Here is a 22,328-nt window from a genome sequence, read left to right as displayed (position 1 = left end):
TTTTCTAGAAACTGAGAGGAAGGTGGAAGAGAAATTATTGCACTTAAAAGTAAACAAGATATGTAGTGCTGATCGAATCTATCCATTAATGACGCTTTGATATTTGGTTTTTATTTTTACTTTTGAAACAGCTCCAACCTGTGGAGTGTTCACGATTAATTAAGTCTGTCATACTATATTTTGTATCCATTAAAAGAAGTTTTTCGACTTCGAAAATCTAATCGTCCTGTACAAAGTACAAAGAAATTTTGAAATCACAGGTATACATCTGTATTTATTTACTGCCTCTCTGTTCCTGTTCCATTCTCTTCAGAAATGAGTCGGAATGAAAATACTCCCTTTTTTTATCGGTTATCGTGGAAGATGAAGTCTAACTGCTTTTCATTAATCACAGAACTTTCTTTTAAACCGGAGATGAGTTGGATGAAAATTTTATAAATTGCTATGGTCCGGTGTCCTAATTATATGTACGAGTATATATCCTTTATTACATTTTTATTTTAGTATTAGTAGTAGAAAATGATGCAAGAAGGCAAGCTTATTAAACGTAAAGGGGGGGGGAGGGAAATTCCAACATCACCTATCCATCCGCTCAACGATTTGTCTAGTTCTTCCAAGTTTGTTCCAACGATCAACTACACAATGGCTGAAAACAAACTTCCGTTCATCTGTCCGACAGTTTGAATTTTGCCTCCTCGTGTGTAGTATGAGTATGAGGAAGAATGCCATCAGCAATCTATCCAAACTCTTAAACACCTCAATCAGATCACCTCGCATTTCCAGAACTGAAGCTTTCTTGGTAAGAGCACCCATTTGTTCTCCTAACCATCTCGTTGCCCTTCTCTGTACCCGTTTCAGCAGATCTGCATCCTTCCTAAAATGAAGCTTCCAGACCTGTATGCAGTACTCAAGATATGGCCTAACCATTGCCTTGTAGAATGGGACAATAACCTCCTTACCCGCCAGAAAAATTCGTGTATATCATTGACAAAACACCATAAGCTGTCCTGGCAGCCTGTCTGCACTGCTCACTTCATATCTCATATCTGATTCTTCAATTTTCCACTAACCTGGGTGTAGTACCACATAGTTGGTACGTTAATCTGGATTACTGCTACCCATATACAGTATCTTGCATTTGTCAATGTTAAACTTCAACTGCCATTTCTCAGTCCATCTGCCTGATTTTTCTAGATCTTGTTGCAGTAACGTACCTTAATTACTGTCATTAACCATCCTTTTGATAAAGGATGGTTAATGACAAATATGAGTAAAATCATATTTTTAAATTTTTCTTCTTTATTGTATTCTATAAGGCATCATACGCTCTGATCTTTCTTCTCCTAACGTCATGGAAATCTTTCTTCTCCACGGAGAAGAAAGATTTCTATGACGTCCAGTTCTTAAACTGGTTTAAGCTTCCTTTGCAGTTCTAAAACTTTCTGGAAGAAATACCTGGCTCCTCATTCGTTTTTATGTCATAAAATGACTATCATCTTGTATATGTAGTTGTTACTTACTGTCTTTGACTAGTGTAATATAATTTGATCGCTCGTACAGTTATCTTTCCCACAGACTTCAACCTATTCAAATTAAATTTATTAGACTTTGTGTTTCTGCAGTCGTCTTACGTATGATTCGTCACGATTGTGGATCTCTTTATAGTCGTTCCAGACTTTTCCCTTTGATTTCAAGGGAACTTATCAGTGTCCTGACAAAACGTGATAACAAAAGACATCTTAGATCGCGGGCGGTGGGGGTTGTACAGATAAACGAGTACAAAGTACAATGTAGATTACAATTGAATAGTTCCGATTTTTTTCCCGTTAACTTCATGGCGATAAGGTGTTTATATTAATAACAAAATGACACAATGAGGGACGGAATAAAATAATGTGAGGAAAGTTGCAAATCATATCATGTGTAAAAGGAAAAGAGACAGAAGGCAGTACAGATACTTCATAGGATATCTGAGATGGAAAAAAAATGGAGAACACTTCGACTGCTACTGTTATTTTAATTAGGAGTGTATGGTGATGGAGCTCTCCAGCAAGAGGTTGGAGTGGCAAACTGGAATGCCGAAAGTAACTTGCTATGTGAGTTAATCCTTGAGACAAATAACTGAAACGACCAAACGAAAATAGACCAAACGGGAAATTAGGCTTAGAATGAAGAATTTTTTATATAAACGTGATACTCTTTGTTCCCTTCAAGTCCCATCTTAGACGAGGATTTTCTAAAGACCTTTAGTCTGAACTGAGTTCACCAGTGTCAGGAGGACCGAATGAAAAAAGAATTCCCATTACATTATTGCCTGTTCTTATCAGCTTTTTTTTTTTTTTTTTTTTTTTTTATACTAAAGAGCCTAAGAAGCAGGGCACTATATCAATGACGTTTATAATAAAACCTTTGCTTAGGTTTAATTGTCGACCGCTGTTGTCCCTCCAATGATGGTAACAACGTTTAGGACCTATAGAAACGCCATTTGTTCGTGTAGTCAACCAGGAGTAACGTGCAGATCAACTAAACTCTCTTTTATATCCCGACAATGAATTACAACAAGACATCTTGCATTCCATCACCATCTCTACATACCAGCTGACAGCAGCGATAAACTCCTTTCCAGCAACAGCAACCGCGGGGGGCCGACAAAGTGGCACAATTCAATTCATGGTAAAATGCCTCAGTCCATTCATCCTCCAACCGCTCAAGTCCATCTTCAACGGAATTTTAACCACAAGAAATTTTCCTAAAACCTGGAACAGCTACCTTGTCAGACCACATCCAAAAGTTCGAAACCCCACTCTACCCAGGCACTTTCGGCCGATATCTAACTCCTCAACGCTCCTGAAAATCGTCGAAAAAACTATTCTGCCCACCTTAATGAAACAGATTCTTGGAGATAGACTGCCACAGGTCCACTACGCAATCCAAAACCGATCCACAGTGACGAACCTCCTTGCAACCATATGTAATATATTGTCCGTCTTTGAACAGCAAGAGGAACTCGCAATCACGTACCTGGATATTGAAGCTGCCTTTGACGCCATCAACGTGTCGGCGCTCCTCCGCTTACTGGAAGACCACTATCTAATCCAAGGTAATATCCTCTGGTTCATAGCATCACTCCTCTATGATAGCATTCATATCCTCTGGTTCATAGCATCACTCCTCTATTGCCTTCTTGTGCGATTGTCCATAGGCATCGACTTGTAGTCGATGCCTATGGACAATCGCACAAGAAGGCAATTTCTGCTGGTGTTCTGCAAGGAGGAGTCCTATCTGGCTTATTATTTACAGCTATCATTGCGCCTCTTGTCCGTAACAATGAGAAAATAATCACCTATGCAGATATAAAAATTTTAACGCCTGTTGCTTCTGACAGTCGCCTCTTACCTCAAACGGTATGGACTCTCGATCAATCCACAAAAAACAAGACTAATGGTGTTCTCTCTCAGACCAACCCCTACAATAACAGCCCGAATACTCGATGGAATTGTAATATCTACCACTCCTACACATGCGGATTTGGGAATAGTATTTGACCCAAAACTTTGGTTTCATGCTCATGTAGACAAGCTCACTTCTAGAGCAGCCTCTCTCCGATGGCTAGCTAAACAGCAACTAATTTATGTTAAGGAACCTCGTTTAATTAAGAAATTCATCAGAACAGTAATCTATTCTCCTCTCCTCTATGCTGCTGAAGTGTGGGCATCAGCAACTACTACAACGAAGAAACCAATCGTCGCTGCAGAATTCTGGCTACTTAAACGGGCTAACCGGAAAGCTTGTCTTCCACCGCAGGACAGAACTATGGCCTTTGCTACTTCACTGGGGATGCAGTGACTGCCTGATATCATTGAAATACGACTGATAGCTACAGTTAAAATGATCACTGGTCAGATCTCAGCACCGTCCATTTGGGATTCGTGTTACTGGCGAATACCCAAGCCAGAACTTCGGTCAACCCCGATGCTCTGCTCGAGGAATCGGAGGCTTCATATTTCAGACCGCTTCCTCCCAAACCAAATGCTACCTGAAGTACACAGCACCTCGACGCTGACTTGCATAGGTTTTGCAGCAATAAAACCTACAGGAAATAAGTGTTAGCAGCTCGTTCCAATCCCAGAATCAAATAAGAACAAGTTCGTGCGCCATCCACACCATCTGCCAAGCTCTCCTGTGCCGCGACAAAATTCGTGTGACAGAGAAGTGTCATTCATGTATATTAGATATTTTTAAATAATAAAATTGTAAATTTTATTGTAAATATAACCGCATGATGTAACTTGTAAATATAGTTAATACTGCGTAATGTGAAGAGGTGTAATGACATTTTTAATTTTACTGTGTGCATTACCTATTAACTAATTATCTATTCTGATGTGAGCCGTTGGCCGTGACGGGACAATTGCAGCTTCTTAAATCTATATATGTACATTGTATTCATTTAGTTGCAATAAAGATTTTCTCTCTCTCTAAATATTGTGTTTAATCGGATAAGATCACCCAGTAGGCGAATCCGTTATCCATTAAACTCAAGTCACAGATGTGGCCAGTTTCGGAGCTGTTTGGTTCCATCATCAGACAGCAGTTAACCTATATTGAGACCTTTAGATGTCGATGTTGCCTTTAGAAACAGTTTCCGTTTTTAAAGAGGCCTAAATCAAAGTGCTGTGACCGTCACTGGAAGAGAAACAGCGTCCCCAAACAGTAAAATCTGACCAAGAGTAGAGTTTTTCAATGGAAAAGTTTCAATTTCAATATGACGATAAGAATATATTGCATAATAATGATAACATTGAGAACACCTAAATTATGTAAGTTTATCATAAACTTCTTTGATGAAAGAAGAGAAGAAGTGAAAACATTTGAAAGGGAGGCACTTTTCTCTCTAAGTCACATTCCTTACTTTCTAAACTACATTTTTAAGTTTAGGGAGTAAGGAATGTGAATCTACTCTGGAATGAATCAAGTTTAGATAAGTTGCAGTCCTTGCTTCTACTCACGTACAACAAGCTGTAATAAACGGAACCTCTTATAGAGGTGTGAGTATTTCTTGCGATTATAAGATATACACTTACGGTAGCATAGGAAGTGAGTGAAGATGACTTGTGCAGACTCCAATTTGTTTGAGAGAAATTCCTGATATAAGGTGACCAAACGATGCTGTTAACCAGGGTGTAGAGTACCAGCTGTTTTTTAAAATTGTATGATGACACTACAAGATTTGAACTCGTGTGTAAACCTTTTGATGATTCCTGGAGACTGCATTGCACGAAACAGTGTGGTTGACATGATCGAGCAAGTTGCGGTCAGAATCAAGAATAGACCGAGAACATTGTGTTCTTGCACGGAAGTAATATTGTATTACCTATTGAGTAGGAGAAGAGAATGGATTTGCGATTAAGACGGCGAGAATAGAAACTACAAGAAACACTTTTAGTGTGATTGATTGACATAAGATTTGTCAGTGGAAGTGAGATCATGCAAACAGCTGCAATCTGCAAGATGGCGTTGTAAATTTTGATATCATCAGCGAATTGATTGACATTGAACGCCAAGGTGAGACGGACGAAAGTAGAGGTCATTTATGCATACTATGAAAAAGAGAACAAGTGGGGGACACTTGAGGAACGCCAGAGCAGACGCGGAGAGTAGAGGTGGAGCATCTATCAACAATAACACTGGCGAACATATCAGTATAGAAATCAGCGATAACTGTTAGCAGAAGGAGGAGTGGATGCCCTAAAGTCGTAAGTAAAATCATTATATCACAATGATTTTATTCTTATTACCGTTTTTTGTTTAAGAAACTATTTTATCCTTTGTTTCTTAAATTATTTTTGTTTTATGTAACAGTAACATGGGAATCCATTGCGCCCTCGTAGGTAGTACGGTTGATAGAATCGCCGTCATCCCCATACCGGATGGAAAAGACTTGAGTCCCGTCGATGACAAGAGGAATTTTTATGGTCCTTTTTCCACAACGTGGCCGAGTTAGGCGGTCTCAGGCGAGGGTAGCATAGTTTCCTTCCCGGAAACTCAGGTTTTTCGTTCATCTAATAGCAAATTGATCAAAGCACACATGCAGTTTTTTACAGACAGTATACACTGCCTTAGTCGCTGATGATCCTAAAGCTCTACTCCAACATCAGTCCATTGCATGATATTTTAAGAAGAAAGACTCTTCATGGTGAGATGAAGCTAGAAACCATGAAATTTAGCGATATTGAAATTTCAGATGCTTATTTATTAGAAAAACTTTCAAACTTAAACGTGAGTGAGGCCTCAGGAGCTGATAGCACATATCCAATAATTTTGAGGGCAGTAACAAGAATGCATTGAACCATTAAGGTAATTTATGACGGGATTACTGGACTTGGTGGAGATTCCTTTGAATCGGAGAAATGTAGTTATATCGTCAAGGGCAGTTCTAAGAATAAAGTGGATAACTTTTGAACTGTCAGTCTGATTTCAGTGGTAAGCAAAATCTTGGAGGCAATGATCAAGCCGCATTACAGGATCATACAGATAGAAATAGAATTCTGAAGGAAACTCAGCATGGTTTTGTAAAAGGTATTTAACCAACCTGATTGTCTATTTTATCCAAGTGGTCAGGCGCCAGGGTGCATAAATACATGCACTTTTAGTTATCATGGTTAAAGCTCGCGTAACTGCTAAATACGGTGCTGTTTCTTGCATTCTTTATCATGTGAACTCTGACTGTGGTTGTCCCGGAGTAAGTGTAAAGTGTGTTAGCTGTCTGACGTCTCTAGGGGTTTCCCCCATCTCCACGTTGTATACTATTTGTATTACAGTACTCTGTGGAGTCCACAGATTTAAAAGTGTGAGAAGTGAAATGGCGTGTAATGTTATGTTCTTTTGTTCTTCTGACCATTTAGCCGTTGGCCCCTAGTGGGACCCACTGTTGCCCACACTTTGCCACGTGGAGGCAGGTCAGGCACCCAGTAGATTTTTTAAGTACTGTGGCAGGCCCTGCCACCTAGTTTCCGAAGATTTCAGTGGCAAGGACAGCAAGTCGGTCTCAGGCGTAGATGGAAAGATTTTTTTTCTCTCCCAGAAACGGGTTTTTTCGTTCAGCAAAACAAGTAAATTGACCAGAGAGCACACGCAATTTACAGACACAATACACATATGGGTATATGTATTAACTTATCGGGTGACCTTAATGTTTTTTCTTTTGGAATAAATTGCCTTCATGGGTGGTTGAGGCTGACGGCCTGGGTAAATTCTAAGGTTAGATATACTGTATATTATATAATTATTTATTTCTATTTATGGGTGGGTGCAGTAAAAAGCGTAATACTTCCTTGCATCATATGGACAATATTATGTTTCTGGATCTTAGTACTAGGGTATGCGAACTTTGTGGCTGTGAAGAGTTGTTGTAGTAGGGTTTTAGGAGCATCAGCGACTAAGGCCATATTGTCTGTAAATTAGAAGAAAAACCCGAGTTTCCGGGAGAAAAAAAACCATGCAACCTTCTTCGCCTGACTAACTCGGGCACGTTGTGAAAGAGGCCCATAAGAATTCCTCACGTCAAATACGGGAAGAATTGTATAGACAGGTATTATATAATAAATTATTCTTGATATTTTAAGGAGTCCTTATGTGCTGTAATGTAATAACTAGATCGTATGTATAGCTTAGCTTAATTTTCAGCACTCACCTCTGAGTGCTGAAAATTAAGCTAAGCTATACATACAATCTAGTAATAATAAATTATATAATTTATAAGTATTTGACTCGTATTTATGAGTATTATATAAACACTCCGCTTTCATAGTTATATGTGGTTCAAAGGACCACATATAACTATGAAAGCGGAGTGTTTTTATATAAGATAAAATGAACTAAAGTCGTGAATAGAATAAATTAAAACATGATAAGGTGATAGAATACTGCGTCATCAAACTTCGCTGGGCTTAAGACACAGATAAAAGCATCTCACTACCCTTTTAAACTATTTTCTAACAGTTATGACTGGGTGATTTACAGAATGGAAACAATTTATCATTATGTAGGTCTTATATTTTGTTTGTGTTGCTTCTGAGGCATGCGGGAGGTATAAATTGTTCTTAAAATAACACTCATATAACTGATTACTAACACCGTAAATTAAAAAAGAAGTTGGTATGGTGGCGGGGGGGGGGACGTCCTCAACGTAATTTCTGTACCCCGTCGTTATAAGTAATTAAGTTCTTGCCAAGTGTTGCGATGTGAAGACGAGGATACTTATTCAACTCAGCTCACTGTAAGCTAATTTAAAAAGATATATATATAATTTCCTTGTAGTTTCAAATGGCAGTAAGTGGGCCACTGTATCAAGAGAATGTAATTCGCTGGTTTTATGAGGGTAGCGATGGCAGACATCCACGGAGAATTGGAATACTAAGCGATATAATCTAACAAATCCGAGATTTTCTTCTCTGTGCAGCTGTTTAAACATTGTTATTTGAATGCGATTAAGCACTGCGTTCTTTTCGTTTTTTTAAAATTAAATTTATTTATTATTTTTTTTACTTTATATTCTGCGTTGTCCGTGCGTTTTTATTTACCATTTGAAATCTAGGGAACAGAGTTACTATTGTTAGCTTATTTAAAGAATAATAGTGTTACGTTATCTACCTTCGTATAGCCTATGTCGGTGCAGGAGTATTAAGGGCTTTAGATGAAGGGCTTGCTCCTTCCTCCCTCCCGTACTAACAATTAACTGTGGAAAATTAATATTATTCATTAGAATGCCCCAAAATTTTCTGCAATTATATTTACAGATTTGCTTTGCATTCTAAAAAATCTGCTGTGAGAGTGCAAAGGAAGTTAATAATAATAATAAATCAAACACGATTCACAATTTAAAAAATGTTTTCACAACTCACTAGGTTCAGGGTAAATGAAAGAGAAAGGGTGCAGGCAGTCTAATGAAATGGAATCCATAAAGACAGAGAGACAAACATCCTCAGTTGTACTCCATATAAACTCTTGTAAAGTCAGCGGGGACTGTTGGAACATTTGGTCTCATTTGTCAGTATCGGGTGGATTGGGACATCGAAAAATTTCCCGGTGGGCTCCACTGCCCTTGGGACCCATGCAACAAGACCTATTGACTATATAAAGACAAATTTTAAAATACTTATGGTATTTTTTAAAATTTTGAAAAATGCTGGTAAAAAGATATAAACTTATTAGAGATGTTCATGTTTTGAGGATTTTGTTTTAAATCAAATGACCAAAATCAAATGTTTTGGTCATAGCGCGCTGTCTCACATTTATCTTGTCTTATGTCTATACAGGTGTTTGTGTGTTCTCAGGCTGATTCCAATATTATTATTATTATTATTATTAGCCATATGGTGCAAGGAAGCCCGAGGTTTATGCTGCACCAGCCAAAAAAATAAAATAAAAAATTCCCGCATCGCATTACCCTGAGAGAGAGAGAGAGAGAGAGAGAGTGTGTGTGTGTGTCAGAAGTAGAAGGGATAAAGCAAGAAAGAGAAGAATGATGATATCCAGCTCAGGACCCTGGGTTTGCCATTTGAGGGGCTTAAAACACCGAAGCTGCTATAACACTCAAAAAATACTCTTCTAACGCTTTGTGCACCACGATAAATATTCTAAGAAAATGAGCACATATTTTAAACCCTATACCAATTTCTTGTTCACATGAACAAAGGGTGCAAATTTACTTTTCTCAAACTGCTGACGTTATGTCGTAAGAGGCGTCTCTAATTCAATATCTCACGTTCTTGCATCCTATTGTTCTACAGCCCCACACTCCATTACTCTCTACTTGACTTGTTGAAAAGCCCATTCTACAATTACTCTACGCGTCTCCCCTTATTTCTGTTTAAAGCAACTTGGAAATTTTTCTTGATGTAAAATGGCTTCTCTTATTTTTCTTTTTTCAAAGTTTCTTTCCCCCTCGTATTGCTGCGAAGTTCCTATCACTCTGTGCATATCTATATGCATGCACGCACCTCAGTTCGTGCTTAGCCAATTCAGATACTTTTGTGTTCATATATGCGAGTTTCAAATATTTTCCCCGTCTCATCTTGTCACATTTACACTTATATTTGTATAATACAGTACATGATTTTTTTTTTTTTATAATCTGATTATCAGTAGTCCATTGTGTTGTTTACGTTGGTATATTTTTCTATGGCATTGTCGATTAAATGCCTTAGGTACCGGTTATTTAGTAATAATATTTTAATACTGTTGATCTTATCAGTGATTTTTTTTCACAATTCCTTATCACAAATTTCCAGACATCTACTCGTTAAAGTTTTGATAATACCTATGTTAATTTTTTGCTGGTGATCAGACGCATAGTTTACATATCGCCCAGAATACGTCGAACTTAGACCTTTTAACTTAGCCTGTATACGTCCAAGAAAAGCTTAAATTTTAATAGCCTGATGAATGTCATTTACATACTTTTTGAATTTAAGTACTTTTTGCTGTTCTCAAATTATGAACATTTCATCCACGAAACGTACCCATAGGATGGTTGCCTCTTCAAAGTGTTCCATGAACAGATCCACAAATTATAGTGGATCAGGATAACATGCTGAGGCCTCTCCTTTGTTTGTGTATTTGAAATTGGTTCTAATGCTAATTTGGTGAGATGTACTGTGGTTCTGTTGGGTAATATCTTATCAGTTTGTGGCATTCATACTTTCCAGCATGCAATTTTTCTTTCTAGAATATTAACAACTTTGTGTACAGGGTTGTTAGTAAATATATCATTCATATCGAAATTTGGTAGAATATTCTGTAGAATTTGTATATGTATACAGAATTATTTAATATAATATTATATATAGAATATAGAATTTTTATGCGTATCTTTTTAATTTTTTTCTGAATTATAATTTCCTTGAGCGGTGATCAAAATTTTACCTTCCAAGTCCGACAAGTTCAGTGCCACACCGAACTTACTCTTTATAATAGACTTTATGGGATTATCCTCTTTGTGGGTTTAAATACCCGTATCCCACAGTATGTTGTTCTTGTTTAATTAACATAATAATAATAGTTTCTGAAGTTTGTAATTAAATTTTATTTATTTCAGTCTAGAGCTTAAATGTGTAAAATGATTTTTGATTTCGTACAAAAAATGGCGTGTAGCAAAATCAATTACAGATTTGTAATCAGCACAAAAAAGAAGTGCACCTATTCGCAGATTTTCTGAATCAAATTTTTATTTTTAACTGTGTAACAGTGTAATCGACCATTAATTTAATGGGAAGAATAAAATATTAAAAAAAAAGAAAGATAAAAACAAAAAGTGTATTTATTTATTTAAAATTCAGATCTGAGTAGTACTTGGGCATAAAAGATGAGTTTATTTCACCATATCTCTTTTCCATTTTATTATCTGTTACCTTGGATATTGAATAACTTATGCCGTGTTGAGAAAATTTGAATAGTTTTATGTGCCGTTATCTGCATTGCTTGACACTTTTATTGACATGTAATAGAAAAAAATATCCAAGAAAGTAGAACTTTGAACATGGGAACAAATGTACAGTGCTCCATATTCCGTGAACATTATGTTAATATGCTTAACGTTATATTTGAAAAGTTTAACGTGAACCTAAGTGGAGACATTAAGGCCTTTTTAGAGTAATTTAGGTATTACTGTACTATGACAAAGGCAATTTAGTTTCATATGACCTAAAGGATTTAATAGTGCTGTACTGAACTTAAAAGAAAAATAAATAAATAAAAATAGAATAATGATAAGTAACTGTTCTTTATTTGGTGGGTTGTGGACTTTCCGCTGTCCTTCAGAAGTTGTCTACTTTCAATTTCCTTTTCAAAGAATTTTCTATCACAAATGGAGCTTGAAGTGTTAATATAATTTAAATTGTACGTCGACATGGAACCAAATCGTGTAAAAGGCGATTTTATATTTATTTATTTATTATTATTATTTTGGGGTTAACTATTTCCTTGTTATACAGAGAATAATAAGTTTCAACATCAGGTGAAAGAAAAGGAAATTCTTTCCGCATGGTGGAGTAATAATACTTCTATTAGTTTTGGTTTTAGGAATTGCCATGGTAACATACATAAAACGTAACCGCATTGATAACACTGTTTGCTTGAGTGCAAAGAATGCGAAAAGGATTTTCGGAATCTCGACTATAATAATGTTTTCAGGTTTCTATTCTGTAATTCTGTAAAAAATGTAACGTGGTTGTTAACACTAATACAGTAAATAAAATGAATGGAACACATTTTATATGCCGTGTTTGCTTATGTAATATTCAAATTTAGTTTATTGTCTAATTATCTCATTACGTTTCGGAATACACTTTGGGATTCCGTCATCAGCCCAAAATAAAGTAAAAAAAAGCAAAGAAAAGAAAGGCGATTATAAAGCGACAAAACCGCGATTTTCTACTAACAGAAAATTATTAAGTATAAATATATGAATTAGAAATCTATGAAACTATCAAAAAGTGCCAACTCCCATCCAATACCTTTCCACAAGCTGAAACTTTCCCTTACTATAAAAATAGCCTGGCACCGGCACTGATCACAAGTTGCTAACATGATTCATTGTTTTTTTTTATTTTTTGCATTGTTACAAATACAGTTCAATTATAGTAAATGCGATGCTGTAGCAATCTTTTCAAATTAATAATTTTTCATAGAATTCAAATTTTATTGAATAAAGTGGTAATTTATTTTCACTTGTTTTCAGTTCAACAATGAAATCAATGCAAATTATATGAAAAATTATGAGAAAAGTTGAAGCAATATTATTATTATTAAACATATGGTGCAAGGAAGCCTAAGGCTTATGCTACACCAGCCAAAAAAAAAAAAAAAAAAAAAAAAATTCCCGAGTTACCCTGAGAGAGAGAGAGAGAGAGAGAGAGAGAGAGAGAGAGAGAGAGAGAGAGAGAGAGAGAGAGAGAGAGAGAGAGAGAGAGAGAGAGAGAAGTAGAAAGGAATCACCAAGAAAGAGAAGAATGATGATATCCAGCTCAGGACCTTGGGTGTGCCAACCCATACTCACCAGACCTGAGCCCCTGGGGGATATTTCAGATATTCAAGAGATGCAAAAGAGAACGATGAGATTGCTGATTTCTTATTTCATATAACAAAACAAAAATACAATAGTTTAAACGAATTTCAAGAAGAAACTGCATTTTTTGTTATTTATATGATTATGAAAATGAGGAGATCGCAAATGAGGAGAAATCAGCGCGTGAAAGAACAGAGAGAATAGTTGAAAGTTCTTCCAGAGAAAATTCCAAAAATAACGCCGATAATGTTAGTTTTGATAAATTAGTACAGGTATAGACAAGCAAATTGACAAATAAACAATTGTTATACAGGAAGGAGGGAAAAACATTCATACCAAAGAGTAGAAAAGAAATTCCGGTGAAACCACGCTGTTCAAGCTTGTGGATAAATTATTGAAATGCTCGAAGGACAACAAGAAAGGCTTAACATGTAGAAAATTTTGTCTCAGGAAAGTAGATTGACTGTTCGTATTTGGCATTTCAAAAGATGGATGACAATAGCTGCAAAATAATTGTATGCAATTTCGAATATCAATTGAGTTTGGTGAATATATTCAAACAAAACAAAAGGATGTTTGCAGGCCTTCATCCAGCGGGTGGTTGATCGTTGTAACAAAGTTCCATCTGTTGTGGAAGTGGGTAGTTTTAATAAATTCATGGAAGAACTAGACAAATTCTTGGAGGTGATGGGTGAGGTAGTAGTTTTATTTATTATTATTATTATTATTATATATATATATATATATATATATATATATTTTTTTTTTTTTTTGACTGTGCAACTTTTGTGAAGAAATGAACGCTTATTCAATCATTCAGGGGTTATCCCACTGACTGATTGAAAGAAATATGTATTCATATTGCTTTGTCGGAGAAATTAGGAATGAAAATGTATTTCCTTTCAAGAAAGAGGAAATAAATTTGGCGTGAAAATTATCACTGAAACTGAAAAGAATACGCCACCAAATGTCTTCCCAGCTGCACGTTCCTTAGTGAAATGACTTCAGCTCCCATGCCAATATGTTAACTCATTGCTAATTGAGTTAAATGTGTATATTCTTTGGATTTGACTGAAGACCGAATTCTTCTGTTGGCTTTGCTTAGTCATCTCAGATTTTTTTTCATGAAAATTCATTCTTTGGTTTATAAACAGTGCTGTTCTCTTTCATTTCAATAAATGTTAATAGGTGCTTAGTAAATTTTGGATATACATCAATGAAGGTGAGGAACATTATCAAAATTTTTATGAATTTTGGGAGGAAAAAAAAAAAAAACGCATTTTTTTATTTCTCTTCCGAACAAAAAAGTTTGAATCCTGCATTGGATCAACGGGTTTGCCGAACCTGGATTTCTTAAGAGTCAGGGTTCTGCTGCAACAAGACCTAGAGAAATTAAGTAGGTAGGCTGAGAAGTAGTAATTGAAGTTTAACATTGATAGATGCAAGTTACCGCATATGGACAACAGTAATCCCAGAATTACATACCAGTTGGGTATGTTATTCTAGGATTAATATACTTAGTTGGAGTATGTTCATTCCAATACCCCTATTAAGATTAATTTATCTAATTGTGATATGTTTCCTTTTACTCCACACTCAAGCTGTGGTAGAGAAGGAAAAATATCTAAGGGTAATTGTACAGTCTAATATGAAGTTTTCTGAATTTTCCCAGCAGGGACAGGGAGGTGATTATCCCGTTGTATAAGGCAATGGTCAGGTCACATCTTGAGTACTGTATGGAGCCCTCATTTCAAGAAGCGTGTGGATCTGTTGGAATAGAAAAGAGCAACGAGATTACTGAGGGGAATAAAACGATGCCCTTACCGAGAAAGGCTTCAGTTCTGAAATTTGCAACATCTGTAAACTAAACTGCACACCTGAGAGGAGACTGATAGAAATATTTAAGGCATTAAATGGTTTAAGTTAACTAAATGCTGATGGCATCCTTATCTCAGGTACACATCAGGATACATAAGTTTAAATCGAAAAAATAATAGAGATGTACGCTTTCAGCCAAAAAAAAAAAAAAAGTGCCGGATTAAAGCACGGGCTAGTAGGGACCTTGCCCGGGGCGCCATTCTTTAAGGGGAGCCAAAAACAGAAGAACAATGAGGCAAGAAATATATATATATATCCTTAGTAAGAGGGCGCCGAAAAACCTTTCTGCTCGGGGCGCTGAAATAACTTGGTCCGGCTCTGCTTGCTTTCTTGCATCATACGCCTCTACTAATACTAATAGTTCATTTTTGGAACAAACTACTATCTAGTGTAGAAGTGGGTAGTTTGAATAAATTTAAAGGAGAATCAGAGACAGTGGACAGATGAGTTGGATAATGCATTTTTGGCCGATGCCATCTATATAAGCTTGTTATTTGTCACTACTAATATTAATAATTATCAACGCATTGTACCGAATCCATACAAAGGAGGCCAGCACTGCTTTGCTTTTTGTTCTACACCGTTTGTGGCCTTACCAATATAATTGTAATTCATAATTAGTGAATATTATTGTAAATGGAAAGGATGTTCTTTCCGGTTTCATTATTAAACATGTTATTGATTTGCTTATAAAGTCTTGAGTTCAGATAAAATCATTGGCTATATCAAAGGACCTGTACTGACTTTTGAAGGATCCAAATTCAAAACAAAACTATCAAAATGCTAATAAAAGGGATAATTAAATTTGAATTATTTTAACCTTTTGAATAAGAATTAAAAAAAGACGATACTTTTTAAGCTTTTAAGCTAATTGTTCAATTACCTAATGAATATTTAAATACAATATGTGAAGATATGTCATCATAAAGGAATCTTGTTTTTCTTTGTTATGCGCAGTTCATAGAATATACAACGATTAATCTTTGATAATACTGTCTACCTACTGGCTGTCTCAAACAGTGCCAAAACTACAACACCAGGTTCGCCAACGCTCATAGGGAGGAAGGGAAAGCAAAGGTTGATATAGTTGTTTAAAGATCACTTGGTGGTCGTTCGGAAATCTCACGGCAGGTGGACGACCCAGAATTTATAGTTACGTTTCTCGTCTGAAATATTAACTTTTCCTGTATCATTTGTCAACAGTATAATAGGGACACATAGGAAGAAAACGACAAAATAACGGATTGGTTATTTTACTTAGTGTGGAGGTTATTTAATACCTTGTAATTAATGAATTTAAATGGCAAATGAACTTTATTTATTTTTCTGCCACAAGATGGCAGTAATAATTCTGACAGATAATTCAAATAGGGGAGAAAGAATTGCGTGTCCACCTATAGTAAAGTTGTTTTGCTACTTGATTGTTTTTGTCATATATTTTCAAAGTTAAACATGAATTTCGTTTATACTGCCTATATGTTATACAAAGGGTACTAGGAAAGTTTTGCAATATAACGCAACAATGAATCACAGGAAGCTGCTTGTTGCTGCATGTTGAGACATGTTCATACGTGCATAGTAGCCGCCGCGCCAAGTCGATGGGCTCAGTTATTCATTAGTAGTGAGAGTGTAAAGTGCTTGCGATGGCATCCTGGTCACGAAATGAGATAAGGACAGTTTTGCGGTATAATTTCGTGCGTGGTTTAACCATAGACCAGTGCTTAGAAGAAATGACTCTTGCACTAGATGATGATTGTCCACATCGTACAAAGATATTCAGGTGGTATAGAGAATTCCAAAGGGGAAATTTCACTCTGGAGGATTCTGAGAGGCCGGGAAGGCCACGAACGTCAGTTACGGAGGAAAACGTTACTGCTGTGAGCTGTGAGGAAAATGCTTGACGAAAACAGGCGAGTGACCTACCAACAGATAGAGGATACTTTGGGCCTAAATGCACCAGCAATTCGTTCAATTCTGCAAGATCATTTGCACGTGAAGAAACTTTGTTCTCTCTGGGTGCCGCATCAACTGACTGAAGAGCAGATGACACGACGTGTGACTTGGTGCCGGGAGATGTTAAAAAAGTTTGATAAGGGACAATCTCGGTATGTGAACAACATCGTGACAGGTGACGAGACTTGGCTGTACTATTACGATCTGCCGACCAAGGCTCAAAACAAAGTTTGGGTCTTTGATGATGACGACACACCCGTAATTGTCAGAAAATCCCGATCTGTAAAGAAGAAAATGATAGCTGTATTTTTCAAATCGAGTGGAATTGTGGAACGTGTCGTTTTGGACACGCAGAAGACAGTCACAGCTAAGTGGTATACTGAACAATGACTGCCTAAAGTCATTGGATCTATGAAGAACCTGCGGCCAAAGTCAAGAATGGACACCTGGTACCTCCATCACGAAAATGCTCCAGCTCACCGCGCCAAAGCCTGCACCGAATATTTGACCACGACAGGACTGAAACTTCTCGATCACCCTCCCTACAGTCCAGACCTTGCTCCCTGCGACTTTGCACTGTTCCCGCATGTGAAAATGAAGCTAAAAGGGAGGCAGTTTTCCAGTGATGAGGACCTTCTACGGGCTTGGGACAACGAGTGTGCTTTACTCCCTAGTGAAACTTGGCAGAACTGGTTTAAAGATTGGTTTCGGAGGATGGAGAGGTGTATTGAATGTAGAGGAAATTACTTTGAAAAAATTAAATAAACAAAGCTGTATTGCAAAACTTTCCTAGTACCCTTTGTATCAAAACAAAAGGCTACTATAAATACAAATCGACCTCTTTGATGAGGTGCAGCATTTGTATCGGAATATAATATTTGTACTGAAAAATCCAGTATGATATTTGCCATAAGCACTTTCCATTCCCCAAATATTCTAATCTTAAAAATTTATTAAAAATTAGATACTTGTCTCCACATTATTTATGCAGTTTTAAATGGCTTATTGAAATTAGACAAAATATTGAAACCTAATTTTTAACCAAAAGGAACACTCAATGTACTACATAACCCCAGGGGCTCACATCTGGTGAGTATGGGCTTGGCACACCCAGGGTCCTGAGCGGGATATCATCATTATTCTCTTTCTTGGTGATTACTTTCTACTTCTTTCTTTCTTTCTCTCTCTCACACACTCAGGGTAACTCGGGAATTGGGAATTTTTTTTTTTTTTTTTTTGGCTGGTGCAGCATAAGCCTCAAGCTTCCTTGCACCATATGGCTAATAATAATAATAATAATAATAATAATAATAACAACATTGCATTCTTGTCGACATTTCGGATAACGGATGCCCACCTTTGTCTTGATAATGGATTCCCAACTCTGAGGAGTATCCTTTAAGAAGTTGAGTAGGAGGGTTCTTCGAAGTTTGTTCCCACTCAACGTTTAACAAGCAAACCTGGAGGCAACAAGCATTAATTTTGTCATTATAGCGGATTCTCAAAGTTGGATCCTAACTTCGAGAAGAATGCAGTGTTAGTACTGTATAGGGGAATGCCTTTTGGTAGGAATAAGGTTAATTTTTTACTTTTAAAAATATTGCATAAATACAGTGGGGTCAGGTATCTGATTTTTTTTTTAATGAATGTATTCAATAGACTGCACGTGTTATTCTAATAATTTAAAACAATATTAAGTTTTATACAGTATGATCAAGGCCGTAAAATTTCTCATTATTCAGAAGAGGAGGGGGGAGGAAAAGAAGCCAAGACCTCCTAAATTCACTGTTTACAGTAAGATCTCTAATTAGAATTGCCGGCCTTTGAAAATGATTTTTGATAAATTTGGACATTCTGTTAAAAAAAAAGAAAAAAAGAAACGTTTTTTCATATTTTTTACCTGATAGATAGGCTCAAAAAATCGTTCAAGATAGCTCAAAAAGATAGAATCTGTTAAAGATTTTTTTAAGTAAGTATTACTTACTTAAAAAAAGAAAACAGCTATATTAAACTCCTTTTGGCACCTGTTTGTATTGACGTGACTTTATATCGTTATTATTTATTTAATAATGTTAATTATAATTAATTATTTATTGATTTTTGTGCACATCTCTAATCTTAAGCATCTTTGTTCAGATTTTTTTAAAAATGAGAACTCTTATATGAAGAATATACATATTCTTTAAAACTCCTCGGGAAAATATCTTTAATGCTGCATTTTTACGGACACGTTCAAATTTTTAGGTTATTATTATTATTTTTTTTAACGGATTTTCCATCAATTTACAGACATTTGGCAACCCTACTTCCAAAATACACACATTACATATTTAGAGCTATCATCCTTTGTTCATCAACAGTGGCGCAGGGTTGGGAGGGGGCTGTAACTGCGGGACCCTGTCAGTTCGGAGAGAGGCAAAAGTTAAAGATATAAATTATATTGCACCAAAGGCCAATCGTCTGATGAATAGGTCATAATGATGATCATGTTTTTAGATATAATAACATGATATAAAATAAATATTCTGATAAATATTTATATATCAAATATTTATTTTTATTTTATATTCCAATATACCTTTGGTAGAATATGATTTATTTTTTTAGTGTGCTGTCACTGGTATCAATTCATTGTGAATATTATTTTTTGCTTTGCCGCGAGATGGCAGTAATGATCCAGTGATAACGTATCCAATGCAGTGATTTCCCTTGTGTAGAAAGTAAGTGAATCTGTTCATTCTGCAAGTTTGGCTTGGTACGTCATGGACTCTCTACATTCCTAAGCCTTGACCCGCCAGACAGCGTAATGCTACCTTCTACATCCTGAGGCCATTGATGTTTCGCGGTTGAACGCTTAACTGTCAAGGTGGCATTCCCGAAAGGCTAAGGGATTTTGTGTCTTGCTGCTGCTGTTAACTGCAATTCAAAAAAAAGTGATGTTCAGTGTAATAACCAGTGATCGAATTAGTTACTTAATACGGATCTGATTAATCCGATATATCAGGTAAGGTCTTTATGCATGCGAATGAAGCAAAGGATGAAAATAGCTATTTTGGAATAACTATATGTGATGCTAACTGATTTCTTCAATTAAAATAAGAGGTTTTAAAACAACAGATTGTTACTAACGTATATCGTATGTTTATCTCGAATATTAAAATAGTTCTATGATCATTACATAAAAATATGGCTTGATTTATGAAATTGTTTCTTCTTTTCATTTCCAACAGAGAATCGTGAACTGTTCTTACATTGGGATGCACTGGACACCTTATATCTTATTTGGACAAGTATTTTAAATACGTTGTAATAGTATATATAAAAAAAATCCTGTGATAATATTTGTTTAATAGTTATTTTGTATGGACGGAACGAAGTAGATATTTGAAGAACGTTGAATGAAATATGAGAAACTAATGAACTTACTAATGAGGAAAGCATCACATTAATGTGATGCTTTCCTCGTATCATCTATCCATTCATCCATCCATACTTCCATTCATTCATCCCTTTAACAGAAGCACATTTCGCTCTTGTATGGAAGTACCCTACTCTCATCATGCTATAATATTTGTGTCTGATGATCCTAATGTCATTTGCTTTAAATTTCGAATGTTGTCAAAACCGGAATAGCTATTTTGTTGGTTTACCTTTGCCACTAATTGAATTTAGCATGTTCGGTGTTTACTACTCGCTAGCCTTGCCCCACTGACATTGAGTTGTTGGATCGATAGTTTGCAACGGTGCGGTGTTGCGGTTTAAATGTAGCATATTGTAGGAAAAATTCAACTTCTGTTAGCTGGTTTTAAAAATTCTGAACGTTTTTTTTTATTTCTCGGTCTTTAAATTACTTATTAAGGATTTTAACAAATATCGGTTTAAAAAAAAAAATTATATCAGCGCGATGCTAATCGAATTACTATATTTTTATCATCGCGTTTATTCTTTCCATCACCTGTTTTTATCCAATACTTAAAGACGAAGGAGTAATAAATATCTGTTTGCAGATATGTAGTCGTTCGTGGTCATTCACCTGAACAGCCCGCAGGTAAAAATTCCTGATTGTTGTTACACCACTTGGATGCTACTACCATTGAATCGTTTATTTACTTGTTCCCGGAATCTTTGCGTAGATGTTCTCAAGGCTTTGGCTGTCTTACATAAATGTGTGTGGAAGTGCGGAATTAGCGGCTTTGTATAGCCTGTTGTTAAATAAAAGTAATTTACATTTTTTGAATAACTAGTTGGATATCTGTTAAAGTATTAGAATCACAGCGTAATAAATATTTTACGCTATCTGCGTGTTGCTTATTTTTATAGGACATTATTTTGGACCGTATAGCAGATGTTTTCAGGGGTGATGCAGTTGGGTTTTATTTAGACTAATGCGTTATTTTTGGAAGAGGCTATTCGCTTCTTCCCATTGTTATTCTATAAATACTAGACTGTTACACCCAGGATTGCTTTATACTTTAAAACCTTAATAGATTTTGATTTAAATAAACATTATGTTGCTTATTGCATTCATACATTGGATTAAGGCTGTATTTAGGCAAAAGTGTACACAATTATTAGAAATTTTTTTTAATATGTAAAAATGTTCTTGGTTTATACTCCAGCATGACCACTAACAATCAGAATCTTGTTTATACTCCAGCATGATCACCAGGTCAGTGGAGTTCAAAATAAATCATCAATACAAATGTTAATAGCATTTAGCAGTCACTCGCCTGAACCCCATCCGCTCAAAGAGCATGTGCTATTGCACTCGTGCTCCTGACCACTTGGCTACATACCCTTTTATCCCAAAACTTTTATTGGTTATATTTAGGGCTGTGCAAATGGGAGGGGGGGTTGCATTGGATGCACCACACCAGGGCCCACAATCTAGAGGGCCCAATCAAGGGAGCCATCAAAGTCTCACCATAAATAAACAAGGCACCTTAACCCCTTTTGCATCCAGGTCCCCCCCCCAAGTACCTTAGCACGGTCCTGGTTATATTTATGGGTTAACCTCCGGAGGTGTACCCATAATCTCGAATATAACCAATAAAAATTTTGCTTGGGTACCCCGCTGTACTTCAACTAAAAGTCAGGAAGATGGCAGTGATTGGCAGGTGCCACTCACTGCTTTCCCTCATCCCCCTGTCCTCCTAGGTAGACGTGCCTAGGGTTTTTATCCCTTCACTTTCTGCTGTTTTAAAATGGAACTCGTTTTCCAATCTTAAAACAGTGGGATGAGGGAGTATAAACACCCTACCTAAGCTAAGCAAGCCTTAGCGACACAAAACAATCAGAATCAAAACACATTCACCCAATCACAGAACTCGACCGTACTCCATTCTATGACCATGCCCACTACATGAAGACGAGGGTTATCCAAATAATAGATTTATTTGGATAATCCAAATAATAGACCAATTTGATTGGA

General features: G+C 36.3%; 1 protein-coding gene across 14 annotated transcripts in view; it reads left to right on the top strand.

The window, feature by feature from the left end:
* Synd (protein kinase C and casein kinase substrate in neurons protein Synd) overlaps positions 1–22,328 on the top strand; it is a 262,630-nt gene that overhangs the window by 68,826 nt on the left and 171,476 nt on the right. For 2 of the 14 annotated variants that reach the window (XM_090383319.1, XM_090383313.1), the window contains exons 1-2: positions 19,637–19,901; positions 20,128–20,187. The exons of 8 other annotated variants lie outside the window; for them this stretch is intronic. The gene's annotated coding sequence lies outside the window, so the exon portion shown is untranslated. Of the gene's footprint in view, positions 1–19,636; positions 19,902–20,127; positions 20,188–22,328 lie in introns of those variants that run through there. 4 more of the 14 variants (XM_090383317.1, XM_090383312.1, XM_090383318.1 and 1 more) reach the window with 2 other exon arrangements.

This window comes from Mastigoproctus giganteus, chromosome 10, assembly GCF_048544385.1.
Source record: "Mastigoproctus giganteus isolate SK-2022 chromosome 10, ASM4854438v1, whole genome shotgun sequence".
NCBI classification, from domain to species: Eukaryota; Metazoa; Arthropoda; class Arachnida; order Uropygi; family Thelyphonidae; genus Mastigoproctus; species Mastigoproctus giganteus.
This window is presented reverse-complemented; position numbering and strand designations above follow the sequence as displayed.